Genomic DNA, 14,496 nt, shown 5'->3' with positions numbered 1-14,496 from the left:
GCAGCAGCTCTCAGCTGCCCATCCATGATCTTTAAAAAAACTCGATTCCTTCTTTCGAATCTCGATCGTACCTGGTTTAAAGTATTTATTTTAATTCATGCCCGGAGACCTGCTCTATGCTCACAGACAGATCCATTTCCTGTTATATTTAAGCCGCTCAGGCTGACAATACTTGCAGTTGTCTTAAAACCCGGCTCCCTGACGCTCATAAACCCCCTCACTAACCCCGAACCCCCCCTCACTAACCCCGAACCCCCCCTCACTAACCCCGAACCCCCCCTCACTAACCCCGAACCCCACCTCACTAACCCCGAACCCCACCTCACTAACCCCGAACCCCACCTCACTAACCCCGAACCCCCCCTCACTAACCCCGAACCCCACCTCACTAACCCCGAACCCCCCCTCACTAACCCCGAACCCCACCTCACTAACCCCGAACCCCACCTCACTAACCCCGAACCCCACCTCACTAACCCCGAACCCCACCTCACTAACCCCGAACCCCCCCTCAACCAACCCCGAACCCCCCCTCAACCAACCCCGAACCCCCCCTCACTAACCCCGAACCCCCCCTCAACCAACCCCGAACCCCCCCTCACTAACCCCGAACCCCCCCTCACTAACCCCGAACCCCCCCTCACTAACCCCGAACCCCCCCTCACTAACCCCGAACCCCCCCTCACTAACCCCGAACCCCCCCTCACTAACCCCGAACCCCCCCTCACTAACCCCGAACCCCCCCTCACTAACCCCGAACCCCCCCTCACTAACCCCGAACCCCCCCTCACTAACCCCGAACCCCACCTCACTAACCCCGAACCCCCCCTCACTAACCCCGAACCCCCCCCCTCACTAACCCCGAACCCCCCCCTCACTAACCCCGAACCCCCCCCTCACTAACCCCCCCTCACTAACCCCGAACCCCCCCCTCACTAACCCCAAACCCCCCCCTCACTAACCCCCCCTCACTAACCCCGAACCCCCCCTCACTAACCCCAAACCCCCCCCTCACTAATGCCAAACCCCCCCGCACTAACCCCGACCACCCCCTCACTAACCCTCCCTCACTAACCCCGAACCCCCCCTCACTAACCCCCCCTCACTAACCCCCCCTCACTAACCCCCCCTCACTAACCCCGAACCCCCCCCACTAACCCCGAACCCCCCCTCACTAACCCCGAACCCCCCCTCACTAACCCCGAACCCCCCCTCACTAACCCCGAACCCCCCCTCACTAACCCCGAACCCCCCCCCTCACTAACCCCGAACCCCCCCCTCACTAACCCCGAACCCCCCCTCACTAACCCCGAACCCCCCCCTCACTAACCCCGAACCCCCCCCTCACTAACCCCGAACCCCCCCCCCACTAACCCCGAACCCCCCCCTCACTAACCCCGAACCCCCCCTCACTAACCCCGAACCCCCCCCTCACTAACCCCGAACCCCCCGATCACTAACCCCAAACCCCCCCATCACTAACCCCAAACCCCCCCCTCACTAACCCCAAACCCCCCCCTCACTAACCCCAAACCCCCCCTCACTAACCCCAAACCCCCCCTCACTAACCCCGAACCCCCCCTCACTAACCCCGAACCCCCCCTCACTAACCCCGAACCCCCCCCTCACTAACCCCGAACCCCCCCCTCACTAATGCCAAACCACCCCCTCACTAATGCCAAACCACCCCCTCACTAACCCCCCCTCACTAACCCCGAACCCCGCCCTCACTAACCCCCCCTCACTAACCCCGAACCCCCCCCTCACTAACCCCCCCTCACTAACCCCCCCTCACTAACCCCCCCTCACTAACCCCGAACCCCCCCCTCACTAACCCCCCCTCACTAACCCCCCCTCACTAACCCCCCCTCACTAACCCCGAACCCCCCTCACTAACCCCGAACCCCCCCCTCACTAACCCCGAACCCCCCCCTCACTAACCCCGAACCCCCCCCTCACTAACACCGAACCCCCCCCTCACTAACCCCCCCTCACTAACCCCGAACCCCCCCCTCACTAACCCCCCCTCACTAACCCCGAACCCCCCCCTCACTAACCCCCCCTCACTAACCCCCCCTCACTAACCCCGAACCCCCCCTCACTAACCCTGAACTCCCCCCCCACTAACCCCGAACCCCCCCTCACTAACCCCGAACCCCCCCCCCTCACTAACCCCGAACCCCCCCTCACTAACCCCGAACCCCCCCCCACCCCCCCTCACTAACCCCGAACCCCCCCCCACCCCCCCTCACTAACCCCGAACCCCCCCTCACTAACCCTGACACCCCCCCCACCCCCCCCTCACTAACCCCCCCACCCTCCCAGCACTAACCCCCACCCCCACCCCCCCAGCACTAACCCCCCCCAGCACTAAGCCCCACCCCCACCCTCCCAGCACTAACCCCCCACCCCCCCAGCACTAACCCCCCCCAGCACTAACACCCACCCCCCCAGCACTAACACCCACCCCCCCAGCACTAACACCCACCCCCACCCCCCCAGCACTAACCCCCACCCCCCCAGCACTAACCCCCCACCCCAGCACTAACCCCCACCCCCCCAGCACTAACCCCCCCCAGCACTAACACCCACCCCCCCAGCACTAACACCCACCCCCACCCTCCCAGCACTAACCCCCCACCCCAGCACTAACCCCCACCCCCCCAGCACTAACCCCCCACCCCAGCACTAACCCCCACCCCCCCAGCACTAACCCCCCACCCCAGCACTAACCCCCACCCCCCAGCACTAACCCCCCCACCCCAGCACTAACCCCCACCCCCCAGCACTAACCCCCCACCCCCCCAGCACTAACCCCCACCCCCCAGCACTAACCCCCACCCCCCAGCACTAACCCCCCACCCCCCCAGCACTAACCCCCACCCCCCCAGCACTAACCCCCACCCCCCCAGCACTAACCCCCACCCCCCCAGCACTAACCCCCACCCCCCAGCACTAACCCCCACCCCCACCCCCCCAGCACTAACCCCCACCCCCACCCCCCCAGCACTAACCCCCACCCCCCCAGCACTAACCCCCACCCCCACCCCCCCAGCACTAACCCCCACCCCCCCCAGCACTAACCCCCCACCCCCCCAGCACTAACCCCCACCCCCACCCCCCCAGCACTAACCCCCACCCCCCCCAGCACTAACCCCCCACCCCCCCAGCACTAACCCCCACCCCCACCCCCCCAGCACTAACCCCCACCCCCCCCAGCACTAACCCCCACCCCCACCCCCCCAGCACTAACCCCCACCCCCCCAGCACTAACCCCCACCCCCCCCAGCACTAACCCCCACCCCCCCCAGCACTAACCCCCACCCCCACCCCCCCAGCACTAACCCCCACCCCCACCCCCCCAGCACTAACCCCCACCCCCCCAGCACTAACCCCCCACCCCCCCAGCACTAACCCCCACCCCCCCCAGCACTAACCCCCACCCCCCCAGCACTAACCCCCCACCCCCCCCAGCACTAACCCCCCACCCCCCCCAGCACTAACCCCCCACCCCCCCCAGCACTAACCCCCACCCCCCCCCCAGCACTAACCCCCCACCCCCCCCAGCACTAACCCCCACCCCCCCCCAGCACTAACCCCCACCCCCCCCCAGCACTAACCCCCACCCCCCCCAGCACTAACCCCCACCCCCCCCAGCACTAACCCCCACCCCCCCCAGCACTAACCCCCCACCCCCCCCAGCACTAACCCCCACCCCCCCCAGCACTAACCCCCACCCCCCAGCACTAACCCCCACCCCCCCCAGCACTAACCCCCCACCCCCCCCCAGCACTAACCCCCACCCCCCCCAGCACTAACCCCCACCCCCCCCAGCACTAACCCCCACCCCCCCAGCACTAAGCCCCACCCCCCCCAGCACTAACCCCCACCCCCCCCAGCACTAACCCCCACCCCCCCAGCACTAACCCCCACCCTCACCCCCCCCAGCACTAACCCCCACCCCCCCCCAGCACTAACCCCCACCCCCCCCCAGCACTAACCCCCACCCCCACCCCCCCAGCACTAACCCCCACCCCCCCCAGCACTAACCCCCACCCCCCCAGCACTAACCCCCCACCCCCCCCAGCACTAACCCCCACCCCCCCAGCACTAACCCCCACCCCCCCAGCACTAACCCCCACCCCCCCAGCACTAACCCCCCACCCCCCCAGCACTAACCCCCACCCCCACCCCCCCAGCACTAACCCCCCACCCCCCCCAGCACTAACCCCCACCCCCCCAGCACTAACCCCCACCCCCCCCAGCACTAACCCCCCACCCCCCCCAGCACTAACCCCCACCCCCCCCAGCACTAACCCCCACCCCCCCAGCACTAACCCCCACCCTCCCAGCACTAACCCCCACCCCCACCCCCCCCAGCACTAACCCCGGCCTTTGCAGCCAGTCCTGTCCCTTGTCAGCCTCTGGACTCTGCCCCTCAGGGTAAGACTGGCCCCTGAGCCAATGCTGGGGCTGCAGGAGGGACATGTCCCGAGTCCCGAGTCCCGAGTCCCGTGTCCCTCACACAGAAACAGAGCGGACCCCAATTCCGCCACTTCCCCAACCCAGAGCCCAAAGGGGAAACGCTCAGGAACTTCCTCCTCTCTCTCAAACTAACTTGTGTCACTGTTTGATGGGGGGGGGGGGATTGGGCTCAGTCCAGCGACCGGCCACAGGAACAAACAAAACCGGGAAAGCACAAGCCGAGTAATGCGAGGGACAGAGAGACAGAGAGAGAGAGAAATCTGCAGTGTCCGAGCGGACAAAAGTCATTGCAAAGCAGCCAGCTCCTCACCCCCAACACCGAGAGAAGTGGTCTATCCGTGCGGCGATCCTCCCCGGGACTGGCTCCTGGGTTTGTAAACAGGGGCAGGGTTATTCTGCAATCTTTCAGTTTAACACTAAAACAAGCTCCGAGCTCCCATTGAGAAGCGAACAGAAACCGCAATTATAAAATCACCAACACAAATCGGAAAATTATAACTGCTGGCAAATTGGCAATCTCCAGATTGCATAATAATCCCTTTATCCAATCCCCCACCACTGTTTTTTTATATTTCCTGAGACGTGGACTTCATTGGCTGGACCAGCATTTATTCCCTATCTCCTTGAGAAGGTGGTGGTGAGCTGCCTTCTTGAACCGCTGCAGGAGGTGTCAGTTGTGGCTCAGTCCATTGCACCCTCACCTTTGAATCAGAGAGTTGTGGGTTCATGTCCCACTCCTGGAAACCAAGAACTGTGATTGTACTCGGAAGAGTTGCAATCTGTGACTGTTGATAACTCGAAAGAGTTTGAACTGCTGCAGTCCATGTGGTGTAGGTACACCCACGGTGCTGTTAGGGAGGGAGTTCCAGGATTTTGACCCAGCAACATTGGAGGAACGGTGATATATTTCCAAGTCAGGGTGGTGGGTGACTCGGAGGGGACCATAGGGGTTGCCAAGCCCTCCAGGAATTGAAGCTCAATGTCCAGGACACTGCTGTGCACAACCCTGGAGAAAAATGACCAGGGACATTACAAAAGATTGGATTTTTTTTTGTCACTTTCTTTGAAGGGATGAAGGGACCGGATGTCCGGTTGCTAAATTTGCTGATGACACAAAGACATAGGAGTGTAAGTTGTGAAGAGTCTACAAAGGGGCATAGATAGGTCAAGTGAATGGGCAAAAAAGTGGCAACTTGTCCACTTTGGCAGGAAGAATAGAAAAGCAGAATGGAGAGAGATTGCAGAACTCTGAGGTGCAGAGGGATCTGGATGTCCTGGTACATGAATCACAAAAAGTTAGTATGCAGATACAGTAAGTAATTAGGAAGGCCAATGGAATTATTGGCGTTTATTGCAAAGGGGAGTGGAATATAAGAGAAGTTTTGCTTTAGTTGTACAGGTTGTTGGTGAGACCACATCTAGAGCATTTGGGTACAGTTTTGGTCTCCTTAGTTAAGAAAAGATGTAATTGCATGAGAAGCAGTTCAGAGAAGGTTCACTCGACTTATTCCTGGGATGAGGGGGTTAACCTATGAGGAAAGGTTGGACAGGCTGGGCCTGTACCCATTGGAGTTTAGGAGAATGAGAATGATCTTATTGAAACATATAAGATCCTGGGGGGACTTGACAGGGTGGACACTGAAAGGATGTTTCTCCTTGTGGGAGAGATAGAAGTAAACAACAGTTTAAAAATAAGAGGGAGATGAAGAGAAATATTTTCTGTCAGAGGGTTGTTAGTCTGTGGAATTCGCTTCCCCAGAGAGCAGTGGAGTCAGGGTCAATTAATATTTTTAAGGCTGAGTTAGACAGATTTGTGACTGACAAGGGAGTTAAAGGATACATGGGGTAGACAGGAAAGTAGAGGCTACAATCAGATCAACTGCGATCTTATCAAATGACAGAGCTGGTTCCAGGGGCCAAATGGCCTAATCCTGCTCCTAATTCATATACTTTGTTATGATCCCAGCTGATGTTAATATTGGACAATCAGATCCCAGAGTGAAACCTGGCTTGACAGATACTAACTATTTTTTTTCAGAAACCATGGAGGTAAGTTGCTAAACAAATTCACAGGAGTCTGCTGATGAACTTTTAACACAAAGAATAAAATATTTATTAAACAAGAGAAATGAACTATGTTACACCAGACAAAAAGGTTAGAAAGATCTCAATACAAACACTAGAAAATGATTCAAACGTTCACTATTCCCTCACCCCAGCTATATCTTTACAGACATATACAAATTCAGAAAGATAAAACAATTTACCATATCTGTCTTATGCTCTAATATCCAGGGTAAGTACGCGATACATGTGAACCAACTGGTGAACTGTATACAGACACACCATACTTCAAAGTAAATGACAGATGCGACCAAAGCAGATTCCATGGATTTCTCAACCGCACATCCAGGCCCTTGTCACACCATGAGCCAACCGGTCTCACTGAAATTTTGTCTTTCTCACGAGCGTTTCCAATCTCCATGTTTGAAGAACCCACCTTGGAATTCTCTCCAAATGTCTCTCCCACTTGGACGGCTTCAACAAGGATCCACCTCCAGGGTTTCAATCTCGCCTCCTGAGATTCCTTTCCCTGGATCGCCGAGCACACTCAAGCTTCACCTTCAAGCACAACTTCTGATCTTCAGCTGTGCCAAGCAGAACACCACAGCCCCTGCGACCCACAACACAGAGTCACCAATCTTCGGCTGCATTCTTGGATCTTCTGGGCTTCTCTCAAGCCTGCTTTTTTTTCAAGCCTGCTTCCCACAGCTCTTTCTTCAACCTGGAGCCTTCCTCTCTGCTCCTGTCATTTATCTTGACTCAATGGGATCTACCTATGATCCTTATCTTTGTCCCTGCCTGGAACTTTCTTCTGGGACCTCTTTCTGTCCCACTTCCTGGTTTGGGACCTTCTCCCTGCACACCTCCCCGTGTCCTGCTCCTTAGGACACCTTCTCCTGAGTGGAGCTCCAGTTCCAGGTTTTTTTGCACTGTTTCACTTTCTCCTCTTTATTTCTGTGCCAACCTGCGGGGCCGTTTCCCGGCCTAAAGAACGGAAGAACGCTAACTGTGCATGTGCCAGCATTTCCGGCTGGCACATGTGCAGAAGTCCCAATACCTTTCAGGAATTGTAGTTTCTGCCCTCCCAGCCCCCGATCTAGGTAAGTATATTGAGCTTCATCACAGTTTGTAAGCTTCTAGAAGTATTTCCTCCACCAAAGTGTAGTTGCTTTGCTCGAACAAGGGTGTAACATTTGCAATTCCCCAGTGCTCTGGCAAGAGTTCTGAAGAAGAGTCACATTGGACTTGAAGTGTTAACTGTTTCTCTCTCTATTAGTGCCGCCAATCCTGCTGAGCTTTTCCAGCACTCTCCATTTTTATTTCAGATCTCCAGCATCTGCAGTATTTTCACAGAATCACACAGTGCAGAAGAGGCCCTTCGGCCCATCGAGTCTGCACCGACACGTGAGAAACACCTGACCTACCCACCTAATCCCATTTACCAGCACTTGGCCCATAGCCTTGAAGGTTAATTTGTGCCAAGTGCTCATCCAGGTACTTTTTAAAGGATGTGAGGCAACCCGCCTCTACCACCCTCCCAGGCAGTGCATTCCAGACCATCACCACCCTCTGGGTAAAAAAGTTTTTCCTCACATCCCCCCTAAACCTCCTGCCCCTGCTTTTATCTTATTGAGAGTAGACTAATGTGGCAATAATTGACCACATTGAGTGTGTGGAAAGGGCATATATGGGCAATTCAGTGGGGAGATGATGGTGCAGTGGTAATGTTGCTGGTCCAGCAATTCAGAGACCCAGACTAATGCTCTGGGGACATGGGTTCAAATCCCACCATAGCAGCTGGTAGAACTTGGAATCAGTTAATAAACCTGGAATATAAAACTTGTCTCAATGGTAGTGACTGTGAAACTACTGTCATTTGTTGTAAAAACCCATCTGGTTCACTAATGTCCTTTAGAGAAGGAAATCTGCTGTCCTTACCTGGTCTGGCCCACATGTGACTCCAGACCCACAGCAATGTGGTTGACTCTTAGCAGCCCTCTGAAATCATTTTTTTTAGATGCGTAAGAGTCCCAGTCTCTACCACCATTTCAGACAGTGAATTCCAGATCCCCATCACCCTCTGGATGGAAAGATTACTCCTCAACTCCCTTCTAATCCTTTTACCAATTATTTCAAATCTTGGCCCCTGGGACTTAATGCACTCAGTATTTGAGCAGCAGTAATGTTACCATTATTGACCCCTGTGTAGTAGGCATTGGCACAGTCATTGTTTCCCCTACTCCCTCACATTTATAGTTGTTTGGATCAGACTCCATCCTGACCCCACCACACTCACAATGTCCCAAAGCTCTGGATATACCCAAAAACGGGGGCTGCAGAAAAACCCACCCAAGTATGTCCCTTCCATACACACCATTCGACCCAATCGTGTCCTTGGTAATTCTGTCTCCAGTCATGGGTCCTTATCTGTTTAGCACAAGGTTTTCCTGTTCTTTGTTTGTGTTTCCCTGGTGATGAACTTTGTTGGTAACAAGAGCATTAACTGCATATAAGCTCAGTGCATGAAAATGAGTAAAAAGGATTTCTAATTGATTATGTTTCACTTTTACTGCCCAAAGGCCGATATTGGTTATATAATCCATTTTATTAAACTGTTTGTATTCTTACACTCACAGAGAATTTCTTTGTTCTCTCCTGGTGATAAAAAAGCCTTTACAATCCATGATGCACCTTGAACCTTGACCAGAAGACTATTTTTGCAGAAAGAAGCTTTATATTGAAAAGCGTTGGCTCACTTAACTCACGCAATGCCTAATCTCTCAAAGTACCCTGAACAGCCTATAATCATACATCTAGGCCACTGCCCCTATTTTAGTTCCATCCCCTTCTGTTAGGAACTAGTGATAGTTTAACTAAGTTGTATTTGTGTGTGTTAGGAATGAGTTTTAGCTTGAAGTTTAAGTTTGATTTGTATTTCGGTATGTATGTGTTAAGAAAGGGGGAACTTGAGTTTTAGTTTCACTTTAAAAGATGCCTGCATTTTAATGAGGTTTATGGCTCTTGAGGGGGGGGGGTTAAAAGAAACACGAGGCAGAAAAAACTGGGCTTTGGAGGCCCACACAGGGACATACAGAGACAGAGAAAAACAGAAACAGTAGTTTCAGTTCAGTTGAAGTGAGCTGCCAGTACAAGCAGCATAGGAGAGGGACAGATAGCAAGTCCCAAATAAAGTTGGAAGCAGCTGCCAGGAGAAGCTGGATACAGGAGAGGGAACTGCAGGTGGCAGGTTTAAAAAAAAAACTAAAGAAGAAAGTCCCCAAAACCAGGGGGTGGAACCAGGGAGGCACAAGAGGACAGTTAAGTCAAAAGACAGGGATAGGAATCTGGAAAAGGTCCTGTTAAGTAAAGTTAAGAGAGAGGAGCAGAGAAAGGCTCCAAGCTTAAAGGGAGAAAGCTGCAGGGTGCAGACTTAAAGCAAAATAGGCTTGTGAGAAGCCAGCAGATCCAAGGAGACAGCTGAAGGTCTGTAACTCTTTACTATGGGCATGTGAAGCAGTGGTGTTCTGTTGGCATGGCTGAGTGTGAATGCACGTGGCGATCCAGGGGAGAGGAACATCAGAAGCAGAGTTCAAAACCCTGGAGGTGGACCCTTGTAGAAGACGTCGGAGAGAAAGCGTCAGTTTGGGAGGAGATTCCAGAGCGAGTTCTTCGAGAGTAGAGATTGGAAACCCTCCTGTGAAAGATGGGGTTCAGTGAGACAAGCATCTGGAGGGAGTTGAGGAGAGATCCATAGCATCTGTTTAGGATGACATCTTGTCACCTGGTTTTAGAGAGTGGTGTCTGACCAGAGGTCGTCTATTGGTTTACATGGACTATGTACTTACTGTGAACATTAGAGTATAAGATAGCTTTTGTAACTTGTATAATTCTTACAAATCTGTATATATCTGTAGGGGTATAGTTGTGGGTGAAGAGCATTGCAATATAATTCATCTTTTCTTGTTTAATAAGTGTTTTATTCTTTTGTTAAAAGTTCATCAGCCGACTCCTGTGATTCTGTTCAGTAGCCGCACTCCACCTTTCTAAACAAAAAGTAGAAGTTAGGATCTATCAAGCCACGTTCCCCTCTGGGATCCAATTTGTCCAGCAGTGACAGCAGTTGGGATCATAACACTTCTCATGGCTCTCTCACCCCCTGCCTCTATTTTAATCCAATTATCTGTTCTTATTTGAATCAGCCATGATGTTACTGAATGGTGGAGCAGGCTCAAGGGGCCGGATAGCCTATTTCAAGGCTATGGGTCAAGTGCTGGTAAATGGGATTAGGTAGGTAGGTCAGGTGTTTCTCATGTGTCGGTGCAGACTCGATGGGCCGAAGGGCCTCTTCTGCAGTGTGTGATTCTGTGATTTCTGCTCCTATTTCGCATGTTCGCAATCCTATCCTCCTGACCATCTTTCAATTCTATGGAAATGCCCATATCTTAATCCCAATCCACTACCCCTATTTAACCCATTTCACTGTCTTTGTATTAAGGGTTAGAACTGGTTTGATGTTTGGAGTAGAGCTCATGATTAGAGTTAGCTATGTCTAGGGGTTAGGATTGGAGTTCAGATTTAATTTTTAAAAATTTATTCTTTCATGGGATGTAGGCGTCGCTGGCTAGGGCAGCATTTATTGCCCTTGAGAAGGTGGTGGTGAGCTGCCTTCTTGAACCACTGCAGTTATTGTAGTGTAGATACATCCACGGTTAGTAGAGGAATTAGGGTTAGGGTCGGATTTAGAATTTGAATTAGGTTAGTACATGGTTAAGGGTTAGGGTAAAATTGATGTTTCAGGTTATAAATCGATTAGTATAGAGTTAGGGTTAGCATGGGGTTATAGTTCAGTTAAGGGTTAGAATTAGGTTAGTATAGGGATTAGTGTTGAGGTCAGATTTAGAAATAGGGTTAATACAGGGATGAGGATTAGAACTGGGATAATATAGGGCTAGTTTAAGGAATTATGTTCATATGGGGTTTAGGGTTTGGTTTAGAATTAGGGTTAATATGGAGTTTAGGGTTAAATTTGGTGTTTTGGGCAGAAGGATAATGCATCCTCCATGTTTTGATTCATTTCTGGCTGCATTGAGACCCGGCCTTTGTGTTAGAATGATGTTTTTAAAAGTCATTTAGTAATACAGAACTTGAGTATGGCTGAGATAAATAGACATGCTGTCAAAGCTTTTCAGCTTGCACTCATCAGGACACATACACAAGATAAACCAACAGTAAAGGGAACAATTTATACTGCATAAGAAGAGAGAGTGCTGATTGGTTGGCCATTGGATTCTGTCATGTCCATAGGACATGAAAGAGGTCATAAAACTGTTTAAATCAAACCTTACTGCCTGCTTATTCAAAAATGGACTTTGCTGGACTGAAAACATGGCTGCTACAGGTCACATGACTTGCAAGTTAGCTACAGTTCTGCAAACTTCCAACAGTAATTACAGGACAAAGCTCAACCCTCAATCTTGTGGAATATCACACTTATCATTGTTGCAACCAATTACAACCAAGGTAGCACAGATATTCTGTCTCCCCAGCCTGGAGAGCCATCAAATCTCATTATACCTGCAGAGGCGCTAATAGCCACCATCTATCACCCAAGGTCAACAATGGATTTTGACTAGGGACATCAAAACTGATTGTTAACCCAAAACTGACTCAACAATGGACAATACCACAACTCAAGCTCATTTGGAAAATTTTAATGTAACATTCTTGGACCCCTAAGTCAATCTGAACAAACAAAGAACAAAGAAAAGTACAGCACAGGAACAGGCCCTTCGGCCCTCCAAGCCTGCGCCGATCATATTGCCCGTCAACTAGAACATTTTGCACTTCCGGGGTCCATATCCCTCTATTCCCATCCTACTCATGTATTTGTCAAGCTGCCTCTTAAACACCACTATCGTACCTGCTTCCACCACCTCCTCTGGCAGCGAATTCCAGACACTCACTACCCTCTGCGTAAAAAACTTGCCCCGCACATCTCCTCTATAGTTTTCTCCTATCACCTTAAATCTATGTCCCGTAGTAATTGACTCTTCCACCCTGGGAAAAAGCTTCTGACTATCTGCTCTGTCCATGCCACTCATAATTTTGTAAACTTCTGTCAAGTCACCCCTCAATCTCCGTCGCTCTAGTGAGAACAATCTGAGTTTCTCCAACCTCTCCTCATAGCTAATAACCTCCAGACCAGGCAGCATCCAGGTAAACCTCCTCTGCACCCTCTCCAGTGCCTCCATATCCTTCTGGTAATGTGGCGACCAGAATTGCACGCAATATTCCAAGTGTGGCCTAACCAAGGTTCTATACAGCTGCAGCATGACTTCCCAGCTTTTATACTCAATACCCCTGCCAATGAAGGCAAGCATGCCATATGCCTTCCTGACTACCTTATCCACCTGTGTTGCTACTTTCAGTGACCTGTGGACCTGTACACCCAGATCCCTCTGCCCGTCAATGCACTTAAGGGTTCTGCCATTTACTGTATAATTCCGGCCTGTATTAGACCTTCCAAAATGCATTACCTCGCATTTGTCCGGATTAAACTCCATCTGCCATTTCTCCGCCCAAGTCTCCAACCGATCTATATCCAGTTGTATCCTTTGACAATCCTCTTCACTATCTGCAACTCCTCCAACCTTAGTGTCGTCTGCAAACTTACTAATTAGCCCAGTAACATTTTCCTCCAAATCATTTACGTATACTACAAACAGCAAAGGTCCCAGCACTGATCCCTGCGGAACTCCACTAGTCACAGCTCTCCATTCAGAAAAGCACCCTTCCACTGCTACCCTCTGTCTTCTATGACCAAGCCAATTCTGTATCCATCTTGCCAGCTCACCTCTGATCCCGTGCGACTTTACCTTCTGTACCAGTCTGCCATGAGGGACCTTGTCAAAGGCCTTACTGAAATCCATGTATATGACACCCACTGCCCTTCCATCGTCGATCATCTTTGTCACTTCCTCGAAAAACTCGGTCAAGTTAGTGAGACACGACCTCCCCTTCACAAAACCATGCTGCCTCTCACTAATACGCCCATTTGCTTCCAAATGGTTGTAAATCCTGTCACGAAGAATCTTCTCCAATAATTTCCCTACCACTGACATAAGGCTCACCGGCCTGTAATTTCCTGGATTATCCCTGCTACACTTCTTAAACAATGGAACAACATTGGCCATTCTCCAGTCCTCTGGGACCTCACCTGTAGCCAGTGAGGATACTGTCAAGATTTCTGTCAAGGCCCCAGCAATCTCCTCCATTGCCTCCCTCAGTACTCTGGGGTAGATCCCATCTGGCCCTGGGGACTTATCCACCTTAATATTCTTCAAGACGCCTAATACCTCCTCTTTTTTGATCTCAACATGATCCAGGCTATCTACACACTCTTCCCGAGACAAATCGACCGCTAAGTCCTTCTCTTTGGTGAATACTGATGAGAAGTATTCATTTAGTATCTCTCCCATTTCTTCTGGCTCCACACACAGATTCCCACCTCTGTCCCTGAGTGGGCCTACCCTTTCCCTGGCTACCCTCTTGCTTTTTACATATGTATAAAAGGCCTTGGGATTTTCCTTAATCCTGGTTGCCAGTGACTTTTCATGACCCCTTTTAGCCCTCCTGACTCCTTGCTTAAGTTTCTTCCTACTTTCTTTATATTCTCCACGGGCTTCATCTGTTCCCAGCCTTCTAGCCCTTACGAATGTTTCCCTTTTCTTTTTGACTAATCTCACAATATCCTTCGTTATCCAAGGTTCCTGAAACTTGCCATGCTTATCCTTCATCCTAGCAGGAACATGCCGGTCCTGAATTCTTATCAACTGACGTTTGAAAGCCTCCCACATGTCAGTTGTTGATTTGCCCTCAAACATCCGCCTCCAGTCTAGATCCCTCAGTTCTTGCCTAATATTGTTATAATTAGCCTTCCCCCAATTA

At 51.7% G+C, this 14,496-nt stretch overlaps 1 protein-coding gene across 1 annotated transcript in view; it reads right to left on the bottom strand.

The window, feature by feature from the left end:
- LOC144676426 (UDP-glucuronosyltransferase 3A1-like) overlaps positions 1 to 4,846 on the bottom strand; it is a gene marked incomplete at its 3' end in the record, with an annotated part of 38,089 nt that extends 33,243 nt beyond the window's left edge. The window contains exon 1 of the mRNA XM_078536845.1: positions 4,796 to 4,846. The remainder of the gene's footprint in view (positions 1 to 4,795) is intronic.
- Positions 4,847 to 14,496: the final 9,650 nt, after the last annotated feature.

The sequence above is a fragment of the Cetorhinus maximus genome, unplaced genomic scaffold, assembly GCF_964194155.1.
Source record: "Cetorhinus maximus unplaced genomic scaffold, sCetMax3.hap1.1 HAP1_SCAFFOLD_1592, whole genome shotgun sequence".
NCBI lineage: Eukaryota > Metazoa > Chordata > Chondrichthyes > Lamniformes > Cetorhinidae > Cetorhinus > Cetorhinus maximus.
Note: the sequence above shows the minus strand (reverse complement) of the source record. Positions and strands in the feature narration are given on the sequence as shown.